The following is a 15,758-nucleotide window of genomic DNA, read 5'->3' as shown; positions in this document are numbered from 1 at the left end:
ACCAGATCAGTGCTAGAAGAGAGTATTTTTCTTAGTGAGGTCTAAGGAATAGTGTTCATTAAGGACAATGTTAAGAAAAGTTAAGAAGCTGCGTTTTGCTGCTGCAGTAAATCATTCAGAGAATTTGGTGTTGTGCATCTGAAAGCAAGAGCTGTTACACAGCTGAAAGAATGTGACACTGTTTGGGTCATAACTGCCACTAGCGAAGGAGGACAACTTCTCAGCTTCTGGGCTGCTTTCTAAATGGACAAAGCCTGTCTGTATTTTTCTCAAAGAATAATTGACCCAAGGTCCGTGGGAACTTAATTTGTCGCGTGCTAAATATTCACATGCATGTGCAGAATGCTGGTAGCTTGAACACCTTTGTAAAGTCTGTAAATCACGTGTGTTACTGAAATCAGTGTAATCGATGTCTGTGTATCAGAAGACAGTTTGGGCATGGCTGGGAGGTGCAGTAGTCTGTCTCAGAAAACATATACAGTGCTGTACATAGACAGACTTTACAGATTACAATTGATAAAGCCGTAAGATATTTTTGGACTACAGTCACTGTCAGACTTCGAAATTGCTCCTGCTATTTTATCATAAGTCTTTTGATTGGAAACCCTGTGTGGGCAGTATGACTCTGTGGACTTCACAGAGGCTACTCTCTTAGACACTTCTGAAATTAATTGCCTCTCTTGCTTGCTCTGTGATTCAAAGCATTTTCTCAGGACCCGAACACTTCTGTGTTCCTTCCCCCTCCCCACTTGGAGTGGGTGAATGGGTAGGAGCACAATCATGTAACAATAAAGTTGTCCAGTGTAAAGCTACTAAGTGCAAATACTGCCCTGACTGCGCTGTTTTTAGTCAGTGGTGGCCAGACTTCACCTTTCACTCCCTACAAAGGGACAGGAGCAACCTGGCACCTGCAGAGCTGCCTTTTGGGGCTGCACTCCCAACCACGAGGCTGCCACCCTCAACACAAGGCTCATGGATCCACACAAGCAGTGTAATTGGTCATGTCTAACTGGCCCTAGGTCCAGACTGTTAAAACCCTTGGCTAAAGACAGCCAAATTTGCAGAAAGGGATGTATCTTAAAGGCAATCCCCATTGTTCCTATTTGTGAGAATAGGCAGCTGGGTAGAGGAAAGGGTTTCTGTGGTTATGGGGGAGGGTGGTGGGTTACAGCTGCAAAATAACCTCCTGCAGTGCTGGACACCAGAGAAACACTTGAGAAATACTCAAAGCACAAAATTTCCTTTGGTGCTTGTACTCCTTTAGTTAGGAAGGAGAATTGATGCAAAGCACCTAATGCTGAGTGCCTGCACCAAACCTGCTGAGTGTCAGAGCTTTGTCCATGCTCTGTAGGCAGCAGAGCTGTTCTTAGCTCTCACTGACCAGGGAGAGATGGTACTTCTTCTGCCTCCCTCCTCCCTTCCCTGGTCCCAGCAGTGAGCCCTAGCATCACCCAGGTCATGTGTTTATTTCCATGAGCTAAGTCAACTCAGCAGCCCAAGAGAAAATGATCCCTTTGACTTCTTCCAGGCAAGTGAGCAGTCAGCCCCTGGAAGAGTCTGGCAAGCCGAGGTGCCTGTGTGGGGTAGGGAGCAGGGAAGCAGCAGGGAGTCTGCATTTCTGCATGAGACCAGCAAAGACAAGAGATTTCCCTTGACAGCTGCCCTGTGTGAGGAAAGGAGGAGAGGGAGAGGCAGGATCCCAGTTAGAGACTGTAAGAACAGTTGACTCTGTGTTTGCTTACATTAAATGTTTGCTTTTGAGCACTTGAGGCTGGCTCAGCGTTGATTGATTGCTAATGATGGTCAAGGTCCATTTAAAGGCAGTAAACTAACAATGTCTTGAAGAGTTTATGCTTTATATGGCATTTTGCAATTACCAATACACCACTCCTCTTACTAATGTGGTAATGAATGTGCTAAACGCTTGAGTGTTTCGGGTTTTTTCTCTTCCATCCCTTCTTGTGGGTATGCCTATTCCACACCTCCACATGCTGCATTGTTCCTTACCCAAATACTCATTCCTTCAAGTATTCTTGAGCAGGCTTGTATGTAACTGGTGTCTCAGGAAGGGAAAAACTGGATGGGAACTTAAACAAAACTGATGCTGGACTTCATTGTCAGTAGGGAAGTTTATGAGCTGCTTTTGACCAGAATTTGACTCCAGCAGATGATGTGTTGTAGAGCTGGCAGGGGGAGAACGGAAGTCCTTCCATTTCCAGGAAGCTCTGTGGGAGGAAGTGAACAGGAAAGCCCAATGAAAGCAATCCCCATTCAAGGGGAGACTGAAATAGCAGAATGGGAACATTGAAAAGTTCCACCAAAGAAACAAAGTTGTCAGCTATGAACTCAGCAGTCAAAAAATGCTGCCTTCTAGAATTTCTTTGCAAGAGGCTCTGGCTCTTGGGCAGGTATAAGCTCTACCAAGAGCTCATTGACTTTGTTGATAAATCTGATTACAAGAGAAAGTATTGAAATGCTATTCCTCCTGAAGGTTGGATGTCCAGCTGCTTACAACAAGTAAAGCTGTTACTGTCCCCCTGGAGAGGGAACGGAAGCAGATTATAATGAAACAGATGGTGCAGAATTTAACTTAAAATCAAGATTCTTCATTATTGAGACTGGTCTCTCAAGCCACATTTCAGGCAAATTGGTATGCAGAGACATCAAACAAATAATCCCAATGATTAGTCTTGGGTCAGTTCCTTAGTTACAAGATTTCAGAGTGCAGAACACATCACTTATTTTTGAGAAAGACATCTCTTGTTTTTCCTGTTTTAAGAGGTGGGTCCCATTCTGTAGATTCATATTGTGTAGAAACAGTCCTTTTAATTTAGGAAGACCTATCAAAACCAGCATTATTATTTAAAATCTTTTTTGTCTTCCAGTGTCTACCATTTTCTAGTTTCTCCATTCTTGTGGCAGTCTTTTCCTCATCCCTATTTCCAGCCAATGTTCTAGGAGAGCTGTACAAGTCTTTCTCAAAAAACATGAGTCAGCTACCATTTTTACTTAAGATAATGCCTCAGTCTTCCTCTTTATTTTGGATAGTTGTCCTCATCTGTGGGTTTCCCATATTCAACTCCTCCCCCAAACCTCACTACCTTCCTTCAAACCCCTGCTTTGCCAGGATGCATCCCAGAAGTTGCTAGAGCTATCAGGCTGTTCCTGTTGTCCTCCTGGTCTCTCTCCTCATTATTTCCTAGCATCTTCCCAGCTGCCTGTACCCCACTGCTGCCTTTGCAGCATCCACCAGCAGGGTCTCAAACAGCTGTGTCCAGCTCCATGACCAGGGCTCTTTGCCACTTCCTACATGCACACCAGTTACAGCCACTCTATCCTCTTTCTCAGGTCACATTGACAAGTCTTTCCCCTGCAGAACAGGTACCTTGCTATGACAGAAGTTGTCACAGCTGATAGATGCTCAAACAACTTTTTCTCCACCTCTTTATGTTCTTCACTGGATAAACAGTTCATGAGCAGCTGAGGGGTTCTCTTGCTCCTTCTTTACCAAGTTAATTGCTCCACAAGGTCTTTGCTTTCCAGATTATATAATTTTAAATTCAGATTTATTGCCTTAGCATCCAAATTCATGCAAAGGCATGTTTTTAAGACTACATTTCCCTCTGCCATGCCTCCTTATCCTTTTCAGCCCTCCATCACACATGACCTTATTTAGTGACAGGGAACTGGCAAGTCAGAGATGTAAGGGCAAGGCTTGGGACCAAATGGAGCAGAAAGCAGGGCTGCATATCCACAGCCACCCCACCCAGTGCCTTCTGCTCGCTGCTTGCCATGCAGTCATCAGCACAGCAGTGGGCAGGTAGGTTTCTTGCTGCAACGTGAATGTTCAGCTGGTAAGGAGTTGCCCCAGAGAGGAGGGCTTGGGAGCAGCCCCACCCTGCTCTCCCTACACTTAAAACCACTGTGGAACTGAGCAGCCCTTGTTCTGAAGTGAGAAACCAGACAGTTCCTTAAAAACCTTGGGTGTGTTTCATGGTATGTATGTAACGTAATTAGTTCCCAGGTCAAGGCTTACCACTTGGGTTTTACCTGCGGTGAACCCTGACCTGCCAACACCTTGCAGATCAGCTTTGCTGAATTTCCAGCATCTCCTGCCCAACCTGTTTGTTTTTCCCTCTTTTTTTCTGCTTTATCATCTCATTTATTTTTCATCTAGTGTCCTTCTGTCTAGAGAGACATGTCTTGCGTGAGAGAAAACGAATCCCCAGCCCACCCACCCTCCTCCTCGGCACGATGACAGTGAGAGTGGGCAGTATGAATCCACGTGAGAGATCCCACCAACGCTGCTCAAGTGCAGAACACATCAGAGGAACAGGACTTGATGAGTCCAGTCCTTACATTTTGGATATTGGGGCAAGAAGCTGGTCTTTGTTTTGCAGCCATTACTTTTATCTTTCGTAGCATCAGTCAGCCACCTCTCAGGATCATTTAATGTGCCTTAGTCCTCTGTAACTGTTATCCAGAGTCCTGCTTGCATGTGTGTTCTGCTGCATCCTGTGTTTTCCAAAGCAGTTACTTTCTGGGCACAAACAGCCAGGTCCTGGGTTTGCTCAACCTGACTGTGGCTCTGCATAAATACAATTCATATATATCCTGATATGGGCCCATGAACTGTCAAAAACATGCCTTGGGTGTTGATTCAACTTCAGTTGGAGTAGGATTAACCCAAAACTTCAAACTCCCTTTGTAAGTGCCATTTCTTCCTGACACATACATTTCTCCTTATAAAAAGTCCAAGCGTTTATAATCACAGTTTATAAAGCTACATTTTCAGTCTTAATCTCTTGCAGTTTCAGACAGACCTACAGGGATACTCCTTCAAGCAACCACCGGGGTATTCCCCTTCCACGGTGATTTCAACTACAGGGATACTCCTTCAAGCAACCACTGGGGTATTCCCCTTCCACGGTGATTTTTTTTTTAACCAAACAATAACCCCTTCGGTAATTAAAACACCCCAACAAATCAGAACAAAAAGCTTCCCATTTAAACCTGTGTTAAACCAATTCATCAGAGTGACACGATTAAAATCTTGGGCCCAAATCCTCCTTGTCCTCTTCATGTAAGCGGTGCTTTTGAGAGCAAAGGGATGAGTGAGAACAGCATTTAGTCCATACATTAATAATGTATATCCTCTGACTGACAGGGAATGGGCTGACAGAACAAATGAAAGCACCCTGGGGTAAGAGGAAGAAAGCCTCAGTTTGCTGCTGCAAACTGCACAGGCATAAAAGTACATTTTGTTCCACTATTAAATAAGGAGATTTGGGATATAATACTGTCTCTTTCTGCAGCCCTTCCATTTTCTGCTCTTGGCAAAGAGGATGAAACTGTCCACAGCTGTAATTGTTCTGTCCAGCACTCACATGCCTGTGAAATCTGCAAAATCTACTCCTCAGCTGCAAAGCAGCACACTCTTGTACAGTAAACATGGGCTGACCTGAGAGTCACCAAGGACTCTGTCCTCTGTGTGCCAGCACCGCACCCTGCAGACCTGCCAGCATCAGGGCTGGGAGGGCTCACAGAGGACATCCAGAGCCTCCTCATTTCACCTAGCTTTGTCCTGGGCAGAAAGGCATTGCTGTCTTTTTTCTAATTAAGCAATTTGGAAATGGATCCACGGAGACAGGAGCCACAATCCCACCTGAGCAGTCCCAAACCCCATGGCTGTGGCATGGGCAGGATGCGGCACAGAGCAGCCAGAGCCAGCACCCAGCCTGCATGGCTTCAGCTGGCTGGGAGGGCTTAATGTTCATTTGAGTTGGATTTAGTGATTTCCTCTCGTTTGTGGAGTGTTTATTTTTTTTTGCAAGAGGAATTCCAGACAGGCATTATCTGGTGAATTCAGTAATATGAGGGAAGCAAAGCAAATTCCGGGAAGAAATTATCTTAGTTTTTGCACAGTGTAATAACACTGCACTTCTACCGTCCTTCCAGCCATTCAATAGTGTCTGTTGGAGTTAAAATTAATTCATAATGTTCCTATCTAGCTTCAGCCAAAGGAACTCTTCCCTGTTTGTTACTGGGCTCTTTTCTCTGTATGATTTTTGTATTCATGTTGTACCTGGTATTTTTCGTGCCTCCAGAGCAAAGCCAGAAAACTCCTGCATCAGTGCTGAAGGTAGCCAGGGAGGGTGAGTCAGCTTTTCATTTCCAATCATAAATGTAAGGCTCAGTAACTAAGGAAGACCTGCTAATAAGGGTGAGCACCTTGCCATTTCCTTGGTCTTAAGCACATAATTTCTACTGGGACATAATTATTACAACAAAACATACAAATTGAAACATCTTTGGATGCTTCACAGCCCAAAGGCAGGACAATACCTTCACACCTGGGCACCTCTTCTGCAGAGCAGCTGAGCAGACACATGTGCAGCTGCATTTCTTCCCCAGCTTGCCCCCACACATGGTCATTGCTGAGATGTGCCCAAGGCCAGCTCACAGGGGAGTGCCTGCAGCTGTTGAGCCTGTGGCTGCACTGGGGTTTCCATAAGCAGGCAAGCCTGGTGTTGATACCTCAGGGGACCAGGGAGGACAGTGTGTGCAGGGCAGGGGTGTGACTGCCCCAGGTGACATGGGAGATCCTCAGGGTGAGGTAGGCACTGTAAATGTTGTGAAAAATAATAGCCTGGCTGGTTAGGCATGAATATGTAGCATCATAAATTCTTTATAACACATAAAGAACCACTAAAAGAAACAAAAAAATGTGTAATCATCACATTCACTAGTTTCCATCCCGCCGTTTGAAAGCTTTCTTCTTCAGTGGCTGAGAAGCAAAGTGCCTCGGTCGAGCTCTTCTTCTGGCCATCAAGAGAAGATACATCCCTGAAAGGAACAGCTTCTTACCTGAGATGGGGCTCAGGACAGGGGGGAGATGTCTTCTCAAGAGACTTCAATCCTGTATGGATTTTGACAAGTAGTTTGAAAAAGACTTGACTTCTGGAAAGTCAGTGTACGTGAGGGCAGTCCTGCTCCTGAATGGCTTTAGAGCATGACCCAAGCTCCATGGACAGGCAGATACACTTTAGTTTAAAAATACAAGTAATTTTTAAAAATTATTTCTCTTGCTAAAGGTTTTTTTAAAAGACTTTTAAAATCCTACTCAGCTGTCTGGCTGAAGCTTCTCGAAAGCTTTAGTGCCAGCCAAGCTGCTGTTGAGCAGAAGCAGGGGGTAGTGCAGCTCTGCAATCCCAGTGGCAGGCTGAAACCCAGGGCAGGAGGCACCAGCCAGACACCAATGACTGGAGTGTGCTCAGGCCAGAACTCCCCATTGCTCGGCCATGTGAAATGATCTCTGGCCATGCAGTCCTTACCCTGAGGTTTGGGAAGCCTGAGACTGGCTGGCAGGAGATGGGGAATGACAAAGGAAGCAGTGAGGAGACAAACCAGTGGGGAGAACTGGGACAGTAGGTGAGGAGAGCAGGGAAATGGGGACAGGCAGAACAAATATACTGACGTGAATGGGGAGTTGAAGGAAATGGGGTGCTTCTGAAGGGCAGGTGGGAGCAAGTCTTGGCACCCCGTGGGGATGTCCCTCCTGAGCACATGACGGAGCCCAGGAGTCCTCTGCTGTGAGTGAGCCCTAGTGAAACTGGGTGCCCATGGCAGGGGAGGGTGCCAGGACCACGGTCTGGGAGCTCTGTCCGCATGGCCCTGAGCAGCACCGGAGAGCTTGCTGGGTTCATTGTTTGGTGGTGGAGGGGTTAATTCCACATACGAAACCCTGTGGGAAGGTAGCAACGCCAGACACCCACAGCTGGGAAATACCACCTACAGAAACCTAAATTCAGCCTCTGGAAACCAGTTACTGTGATACAGTCTCTAACGGCAGCCCCACAGGCATCCATCACCGCAATGCAGGGCCAGGCACCCTCCCTGTGCTCCCATGGCAAGAGAAGATGCAATCCCCCCCTGCAAGGACACATGTCCTCTAGCTCAAGGGAAGAGACAACCCCATTCCTCCATTGCTCATCTTTTCTTCATTAGAACCTGATTTAAGTCCACCAGGACACTATCGGTTGCTGGTCCATCAACAGGGGAAGGCACAAACCCTCCACAGATGCTGGTGCTGCCAGGTTTTCTGAGCCCAAGGATCAGAGGTGTAAATCTCACTGACCTTTCCAGGGGCTGTAACCAAGGTCTGGCCTGTGTGACACGACACTTTCAGGGTGAATCGGGGCCAGCACAGCCTGGCCAGGCACAGCTCTGAAACCAGGTAACCCCTGGCACTATCACCCTTCTAGCACCAATCTCTGCTTGTGTGTGGCAGAGAGTTTGAACCTGGAGCTGGTGGATGCCTCTAGGCTCCAAAGGATGTCCTCCTCTCACTGAGCACACAGTGCAGAGCAGGAGACATGAATAGACCAGCTGGTCCTTCTTAATCAAAAGGAAAGTTTTGGCCTCCTGTGGGAGATAGTCCAATAAAGAGGAATATGTTTGTGACCAAAAATCATGGCTTGACACCCCTTTCCTTACAACTCTGCTCTTTTACCTAGCCAAAGGTGCAGGGAAGGTGGCTCCCATGGGCTGTACTGCTCCCTGTGTTCACCTGAGACCTCCCGTGGGAGTTGGCTGCATGCTGTGCTTTGCAGTGGGTGGAGGTTGTGCTCCCTAGGCAGTGGAGGGGAGTAGGGGAAGCTGTGCTCATGGCTGATTCACCAGCTGGCTTAGATGAGTTCATTTGTTCCTGGTTTAATGTTTGCTTTTAGCAATGCTGGATGTATTAGACTCTTGGAAAATTAATTGTCAGGGTGAAGAGACCTTTGTGCTCTTTACTACTAAACAAAGCTAAATAAATAGAGAGTTCATTTTGTGAACATTGCAACTTAAAGATTTGCCCAAATTCCCTGAGTGTCACCAGGCTGTGATCAGTGGCATTGCACACTCACTGGTGTTTTGGCATCCTTTTTGTCCTTCCTTCCCCCCAGCTCACTGTCTGCTGAGAAAACCTTGTGGCCCCACTCCCTTGGGCAAACAGGTCTTTTTGCTCATAACATGCTCAGTATTTTCTCTCCTCACTTCCTTGTACACCTCCTGGGCTAGGGATCCTTTCCAAGCAGCACCAGACCTCTCCAGTACTATACTACCTTTCTTCCTTTCCCTCAGTGCCTCAGGTGCCCAGGAAATCCCCTTAATTAGGGCATGCCCAAATCCCTCCTTCTTCCTTCTGAAAGCTACAGAGGACCTCACCTACATAGCTAAAGCACAGAGTCAAACCCACGGGGCAAACCAACCACCCAGCCAGTGTGCTGCCAACCAGAGTCCACAGTAATGCAGGGGTTTTCCTCATGTCCTCGTCTCCTTTCACACCCTCCTTTTGCCTCGGAGCCCCTTTTGCACGGTCTTAACATGGGCTCCACAAAAGCAGCTCTGTGAACACATCCGTGGCACATACCAGCATCTTGGAAGAAGATGTGGCATTTTGGCAAGCATCTCACAGTATTCCAAATCTTTGCATGGAGCTGGGGCTCTTGCACCGCATGGTGTGCAGGAAGGCAGTGGAGTTCAGGGCATCAGCATCAAACAGGTTTATGATTAAAGCATTCCTGTTTTATGGTGAAAACTGCTGAATGCTACAATTTGCATTGTGATGAACGGGGACTGGATGCTGCAAACAGGGCTTAAGCTACACCTATATTTCAGAATCAAGGCAATAAAGAAGAGCAGGCTGAAAGTATCCTTTTGTCCTTAACCTTCATGGGACAGTTCTCAAATAGTGGCATGCTCTGGAGCTTGTGGAGCTGTTGCTGCTGGAGCATCAGGGCAGGAACCCGGTATGCCAATCTCCCTGCCATGGTGAAGAAATCCCACCATGGGTGCTCCTCTCCATGCAGAAGGAACAAAATCCCACTGAAATCCACCTTCCTTCAGTATTCCTGGGTCATAGTGAACCTAGTGTGGTACTGGCAAAGCCACCAATAATAAATAATGCTGCAAAAAACCCAAGAAAAAGCCAGCAGTGGTTGGCTAGATGTGTCCGAAGTGACACAGCCAGTGTCAATCCTGCCTTGCAGCAGTCTGATAAGCAGTAAGGTATTCCAAGACACTTCTGGCTCTGTTTTCTGTGGTTTCTGTGATTCAGCCCCTCTATTTGTCCCAGTCTGGGGCTCTGCCTGTGGTTGGGTCTCCTCCTCCTGCATAATCAGCAACTCAGAGAACAGCTCCTCCAGCTTAATGCTGCAGGGAGGTGCTTACAGGAGGTCCCGTCCTGCTGGCAGCTCCTAAGGGCAGTCCTGAGTCTGTTGCTGGCCTCCCAGAGCACAAAGGCAGGCTCAGGGGAATGAGTAGCACACCTTTCCTTGGTAAATGTATTCCTGGGGGAAGGTGGGCAGCAGCAGTTTAGCACATACTCCCTTAATAACTACGTGAAGAAGGAAAAGCAACTTCAGGTGAAAGGGCAGCATCAGCTTGTCACAGTGGCAGGCTCTGATTTTAGGTGAGGATAGCAGCACTGGGCTGCTGTGTAAGCAGGTGTTGGGGCAGGACATCTCTGATCGCTGCAGCGAGGGAATGGGTTGCACTGCTCCCTGGGCCAGCCGAGCCCACGGGTTACACAGAGCACAGTGGCCCCAGCCCAGAAGCCACCGCGATCGCTGCAGAGGCAGCGTGAGCCCACGTTCACACCAAGCAGCAACCAGCAGCTTGCCCCAGAAAGGCAGCTCTATTCTCTGCATCCTGCACTCAGAGAAGCTGAAAACATATTTGCACTGTGTGTTCAACAGCTCGGGCATCACTTCTGAAGGCTGCCAAGCTGATAACAGCAGCAGCACCCAAATAACCTACGTTTGCTAGAGCTGGGCTCCCAACCCAAGTGCTGCTGAGATGCTGCTCTGAGTAATACGGTTTATCACAGGGTGTCTCCTTGATCACTATATTTCTGCAGAGCAAATACCTGCTCCCCTCATTCTCCATCTCTTTACCTACCCTATCTAATCTGTATTTTTCTAACAAGATTATTTTCATATTGCCAAAGGTCTGTAGTTTAGGAAGATCTGTATATCTAGCCTTGGTCTATCATAGCAGTTCTTCCAAACCTCACTCACTGGAGCTGCTTGCACAGCATAGCCAGGGTTCAGCAATATTAAGGCCTATACAAATTTGTTTTGTCACTGAGCTCTCAGAGCAGTAATTAGTTAAAGAAACTAGGAGCATATGAAGTGGTCCCATGAGAGCAGAGGCAGCTTGGCTTGGGCTAGTGCCATGGCCTCTTGCAAACAGCTCCTCAGAACCTCTCTGCCAGCAAGGCTCAAGGCCAGGAAATAAGGACTCCTCCAGACCCACATAGCTGTCAGGTGTCGTGGCCCTTGCTGGCCATGGCAATGTCTCTGATTGGAAGATGCCTTTCCCCAAAGGACAGCTGAATCATGTGCAGGCCATAGTGCTGCAACAGCTGTGTCTCTTGGAAAATGATAAGCTGAGTTTTATAACCTGTGTTCAGTAAGTGCCTTTATGTAAGGGGTGAGGTTGGTCACTCAGGGTCAGGCCACCTGGCTGTGGGAGCTGCCTGCCCCAAGAGCCCACATGCCAACAGGAGCAGGGCACACCCAGGAGGTACTTGCCCCAGCACTCCTCCAATTTCCAGGCACTCAGAGCTAAACCAGGTGAATAAAACAGTTGGCTGACAAAGTCTTTTTTTTCCTCGTGCAAATTTCCCCTGAGCTGCGCTGTTGTTATTGTGCAAAAAATAGACCAAGATATGTATTAACTCTCAAAGGAAGGGAACTAGAAAAGCAAGCAGGAGCAGGGCACCCTCATTAACTCCTTTGGGTGAAAGTGGGGCACTCACCTGCAGCAGCAGCAATCTCTGCCTGGGCTGGGGGTGTGATGTGTGGGGACCACTCACCCACAGCCTGTGGGCAGTGAGTGGGTGAGAGGGGTCAGTGGTCATACTGAGATGTCACACCACAGCCTGGCTGCAATCCCAGAACATGAAGGACCCTGAAGAGCCGTGGCCTGGCTGGCAGTCCCACTGGCTGCCAGAGAGGGCAAGTCCTGGGTCTGTGGTAGGGACGGGCAGGGACGGGTGTCTAACAGCCTGCTGTCACCCGTGCTGGAGCACGTGGTGTTTTCATCAAGTGCTTGGATAACCTCTTCCTACCACTGATCAGGAATAAGGGGCTTTTAATGTGACATGGCCTGACACAGCCCCTCTGTGTGACTGCCCACCAGCAGTGCAGCACCGAGGATCCCTCCTGCTCCCAGGGCAGGCTGAGCTGTGGCAGCTGCTGCTGTGCTGCAGAGCTGCACTTCCCATTAACCGGCAATGGTGCTGCTGGCAAAGCACACTCCGGGGGGTGTTACTAAATACTCACCCGGGCTGTAGGCATGAGGCATTTCTGCTGCTGCCTGAGACACCTCCAACACCCCCTGGCTGTCTGCCTGTTCCCTTGGCCCCCCATAAAGCACAAGCCAGGGCTGAAACAAAGCCAGGGACTCAGCTGACTTGGTCTGACATTCCCTGTTTCCAATAGTGTTTTACGAATATCCTAAGAGCCTTTTCTATCCATTTCATATCGACATTTGAGAAGATGGTATTGTTGGAGAACTGCAGCCTGCACTTGAGCCAGCTCAGCTCAGAATTTGGAAATCAATATGGGGTCAAATTTTGTTCAGGTCCATTAGCAATTGCTCTGTTGGATGCTGTGATAGGAATAAGGATGCACACTCAGCTGGTGAGTCCCTGCTTTGTTGTGTGCTGGTCTTCTGAGATCAAAGTCATCTGTGCTTGCATTTACTCTTTAGCCTAATAATGGCAAAACGTTTAGTATATGTTATATATTCAGGCCTCAGCTTTAGCCTTTGGTAGCAGACAGCACTTCCCGAAGAAGCAGCAGCCTTTGAGCAGCCCAGCACGACACGTCGCTGCAGCCCGAGAGGGGACGCAGAGCAGAACTGGAACAGCAAGAGAAGCCCTAACAGGAAAAATAATTAAGCTATAGCAGAGCTCCTGGTTATTACCCAAGCAATATCTGACTGGGCTACTGGAGCTATCATGTCTACCTCTGTAAGAAAGAGCCACAGACATTTTACTTGTACAGAAACTGCCCATCACGAAGAAACCAGGAAAGCTCCACTGGGGTGTCACAAGGGAGTGAAAAAAAGTACTTTTAAACCAGCAGAAGGTAACCAAGCATCATATCCTCACTCTCTGATTTGCCAAGCCATCCCAGGGAAGAAATGGTTCAATGCCTGACAGAAGAGGCTTTAATCTCCTGCAGACCTGCGGATTGGAGCCCAGGGATGCTCAGCACTGTCAGGTGGAGTGCAGGTCTCTAGCCATGGGCACTGCAGCGTGGAGAGACATGGGAGGGGGAGCAGGTGGCCCAAGACACACTGGGAAGAGGCATGAAACCACCGCTCTGCTTTTGTGTAGGATTTTGTGGCCCTCCCCAACTTTAGCTATATGTACACAAACATTTAAAGGGATTTTTGTTCACAGCTGCCATGGATACCATGCTGGGACCCCTCAAAATTCATACACTAGCTAAAATAGTGGGAATTAAAGCTCGTACCTGCCATCCCCCAGGGTGCAAAGACAGCACTGCTGGCAGCAGGGCCAGGGGCTGGTGAGGAGCACTGGCTGGGGTTCATAGGCATAACTCCCCTGCCAAAAAATATAGCCCAAGAGCTTGCAGGGCTGGGGCTGTGGCGCCTGCACACGTTGGGGAAGCCATACTTTTGTTTACTGCAAATGTCTCCATAGAAACTCCTTCTCCAGGGCTGAAGACATGGATCAGAGCTGCAGTGGAGTGAGCTTTCTGCCCCCGGCACACCTCCACGAGCAGCCTTGGCAGTCTTCACGCCAGAATTGTTTGGCAGGAAATAATTCAGACTAATGTATCCCCCTGCACTCCTGAAATTGTGTGGAATTTAAAATGCTAAATTAACTAAATCATTCTAAGTGTGCGAGCACTGTAATTGTGAAGAGAGGCAAAGTATAAATCCTGCCTGTTACGATGCTTTCCGGCTATAATTCTTGAAACCATCTAGTGAAACAGAGCGAGCTGAGCAGAGAAACTGCACCAACAAAGAGCTGCTCCAGACTCTAAAATGGCACTGCAAGTGCTTAGGACTTTCAAGGGACAGAAACAGCTAGGATGGTCGAATTCGCAGCCTGTCCTCAGAAAAACACACTGTTTCATGCTACCAGGAAAGTCCCATATAGCATGATGCCTTGCTATGTCTTGGCCTGTGATTGATCCAACCAACAAGCAAGAGAATACATAAAGCAAAAGAAAAGAGATGAAAATTAACAAAATGTCTGGAGAAGCAAAGCTGGTGACTGAACTGAGAAGTAACTTTCCAAGAGGCTGCCCTGGGAAAGGGAAGATGAAATGTGTGAGAGCAGGAAATTTGGTGAGCAAGGCACAGCCTTGGGTGTCAGAGGATGCTAGAGGCTGCAATGCCACGATGGGATAATGAGAAAGAGGAAGGTGAAAGCTGAGGATAGGGGAGGGAGCCAGCCAGCATCCCAGGTATTTATGAAGCAGTAGGAAAAGGCACAGTCTAGTTCTCCTTTGGACTAGCTTCTTTAGAAAGAAAGGAAAACAATTGTGGCCCTGTATCATGGCTTCTTCCTCCCAGGACAAGCTCTGGAGACAGGCAGAGTCCCTGGGACAAGGGGCAAAGCCAAGCAAGAGCATAACCCTCTTCCCTGGGTTACACAGCCTGGCAGCCTCTCCACCCTCACCCTTTGCAGGGGTTTGCATTTGGGAAACTGCCTTCCTGTTTTAGACCCTTGTATTTCACTGTCTAGAGAGAATAAGGGAGCTTGTAATGCAATAGTCTGTAATAAAGCTGCACACTTACACCAGGCTGCACTTGCACAATAGCTTTAAAGATGCTACCACATGGCAGCCCTGATGTGACCTTTGAATTCTGCCTCCCTCTGTATAATTACTTATATATATATATGTGTGTGTGTGTGTGTATGTGTATACATATATATATGTATCTCAATTGTATCTGCTCTGAAGCTTCAGTTGACATCCTCTCCCCTTCCAATCATCCTCTGTCTGCCCCACCACCCACTTCCCAATGCTGTCTCTCCTGGAGCTGGGATTTCACTGTGCCATGTGTGCCTGCAGCCTGCCCTGAGGAGCCAGAGCTGCCCAGGAGGAGAGGTCACACAAACACAAATGCTCAGGTAAACCTAAAGCAATAAGTAATAATATTAACAACAAGTTTTGGCCTCGCACCAGGCCACGGATGGCCCACCACAGATCACAGGCTCGTCTTTCCCACAGCCTGGAGCAGGAGCTGGCCTGGGACACAGGTCCTTCCCACTGGGCTGGCATCTCCAGCTGAGCCTGGCAGTCATCTCGTGGCAGTGGTAGCACCCAAGCTCCTTCCACTTCAGCAGTTACCTCTAAGGGACAAATCCTGTCTGCAAACACCTGGGCTGTTTTTTTTGCAAGGGAAGGGAGGAGGATGAGAGCCAGGGAGAGATTTCTCCCTGCCGTCCTCAGAGCAGCTCCACCACCCTTGTTGCCACCACTCCCCTGCAGTGGCACCTGGGCCTCAAATGCCCCTTGGTCAAGGGAACAGCAGCCCCCTCACCACTGTATCCATGTGGAGATGCCAGGCAGAGGGAGCTGAGAGGGGGACAGCTAAAGTGACATATACTCTGCCAATGTCAAGTCACTCCTTGCCCCCTCCTGGTGCCAGAAGCATCACTGGCACAGTGGGGCACCAGACCCTGCCACACCTTGGGCACTAGTTGCAAAGGTGGATTTGGG

The sequence above is a fragment of the Acanthisitta chloris genome, unplaced genomic scaffold (genome assembly GCF_000695815.1).
Source record: "Acanthisitta chloris isolate BGI_N310 unplaced genomic scaffold, ASM69581v1 scaffold14802, whole genome shotgun sequence".
Classification (NCBI taxonomy): Eukaryota; Metazoa; Chordata; class Aves; order Passeriformes; family Acanthisittidae; genus Acanthisitta; species Acanthisitta chloris.
Note: the sequence above shows the minus strand (reverse complement) of the source record.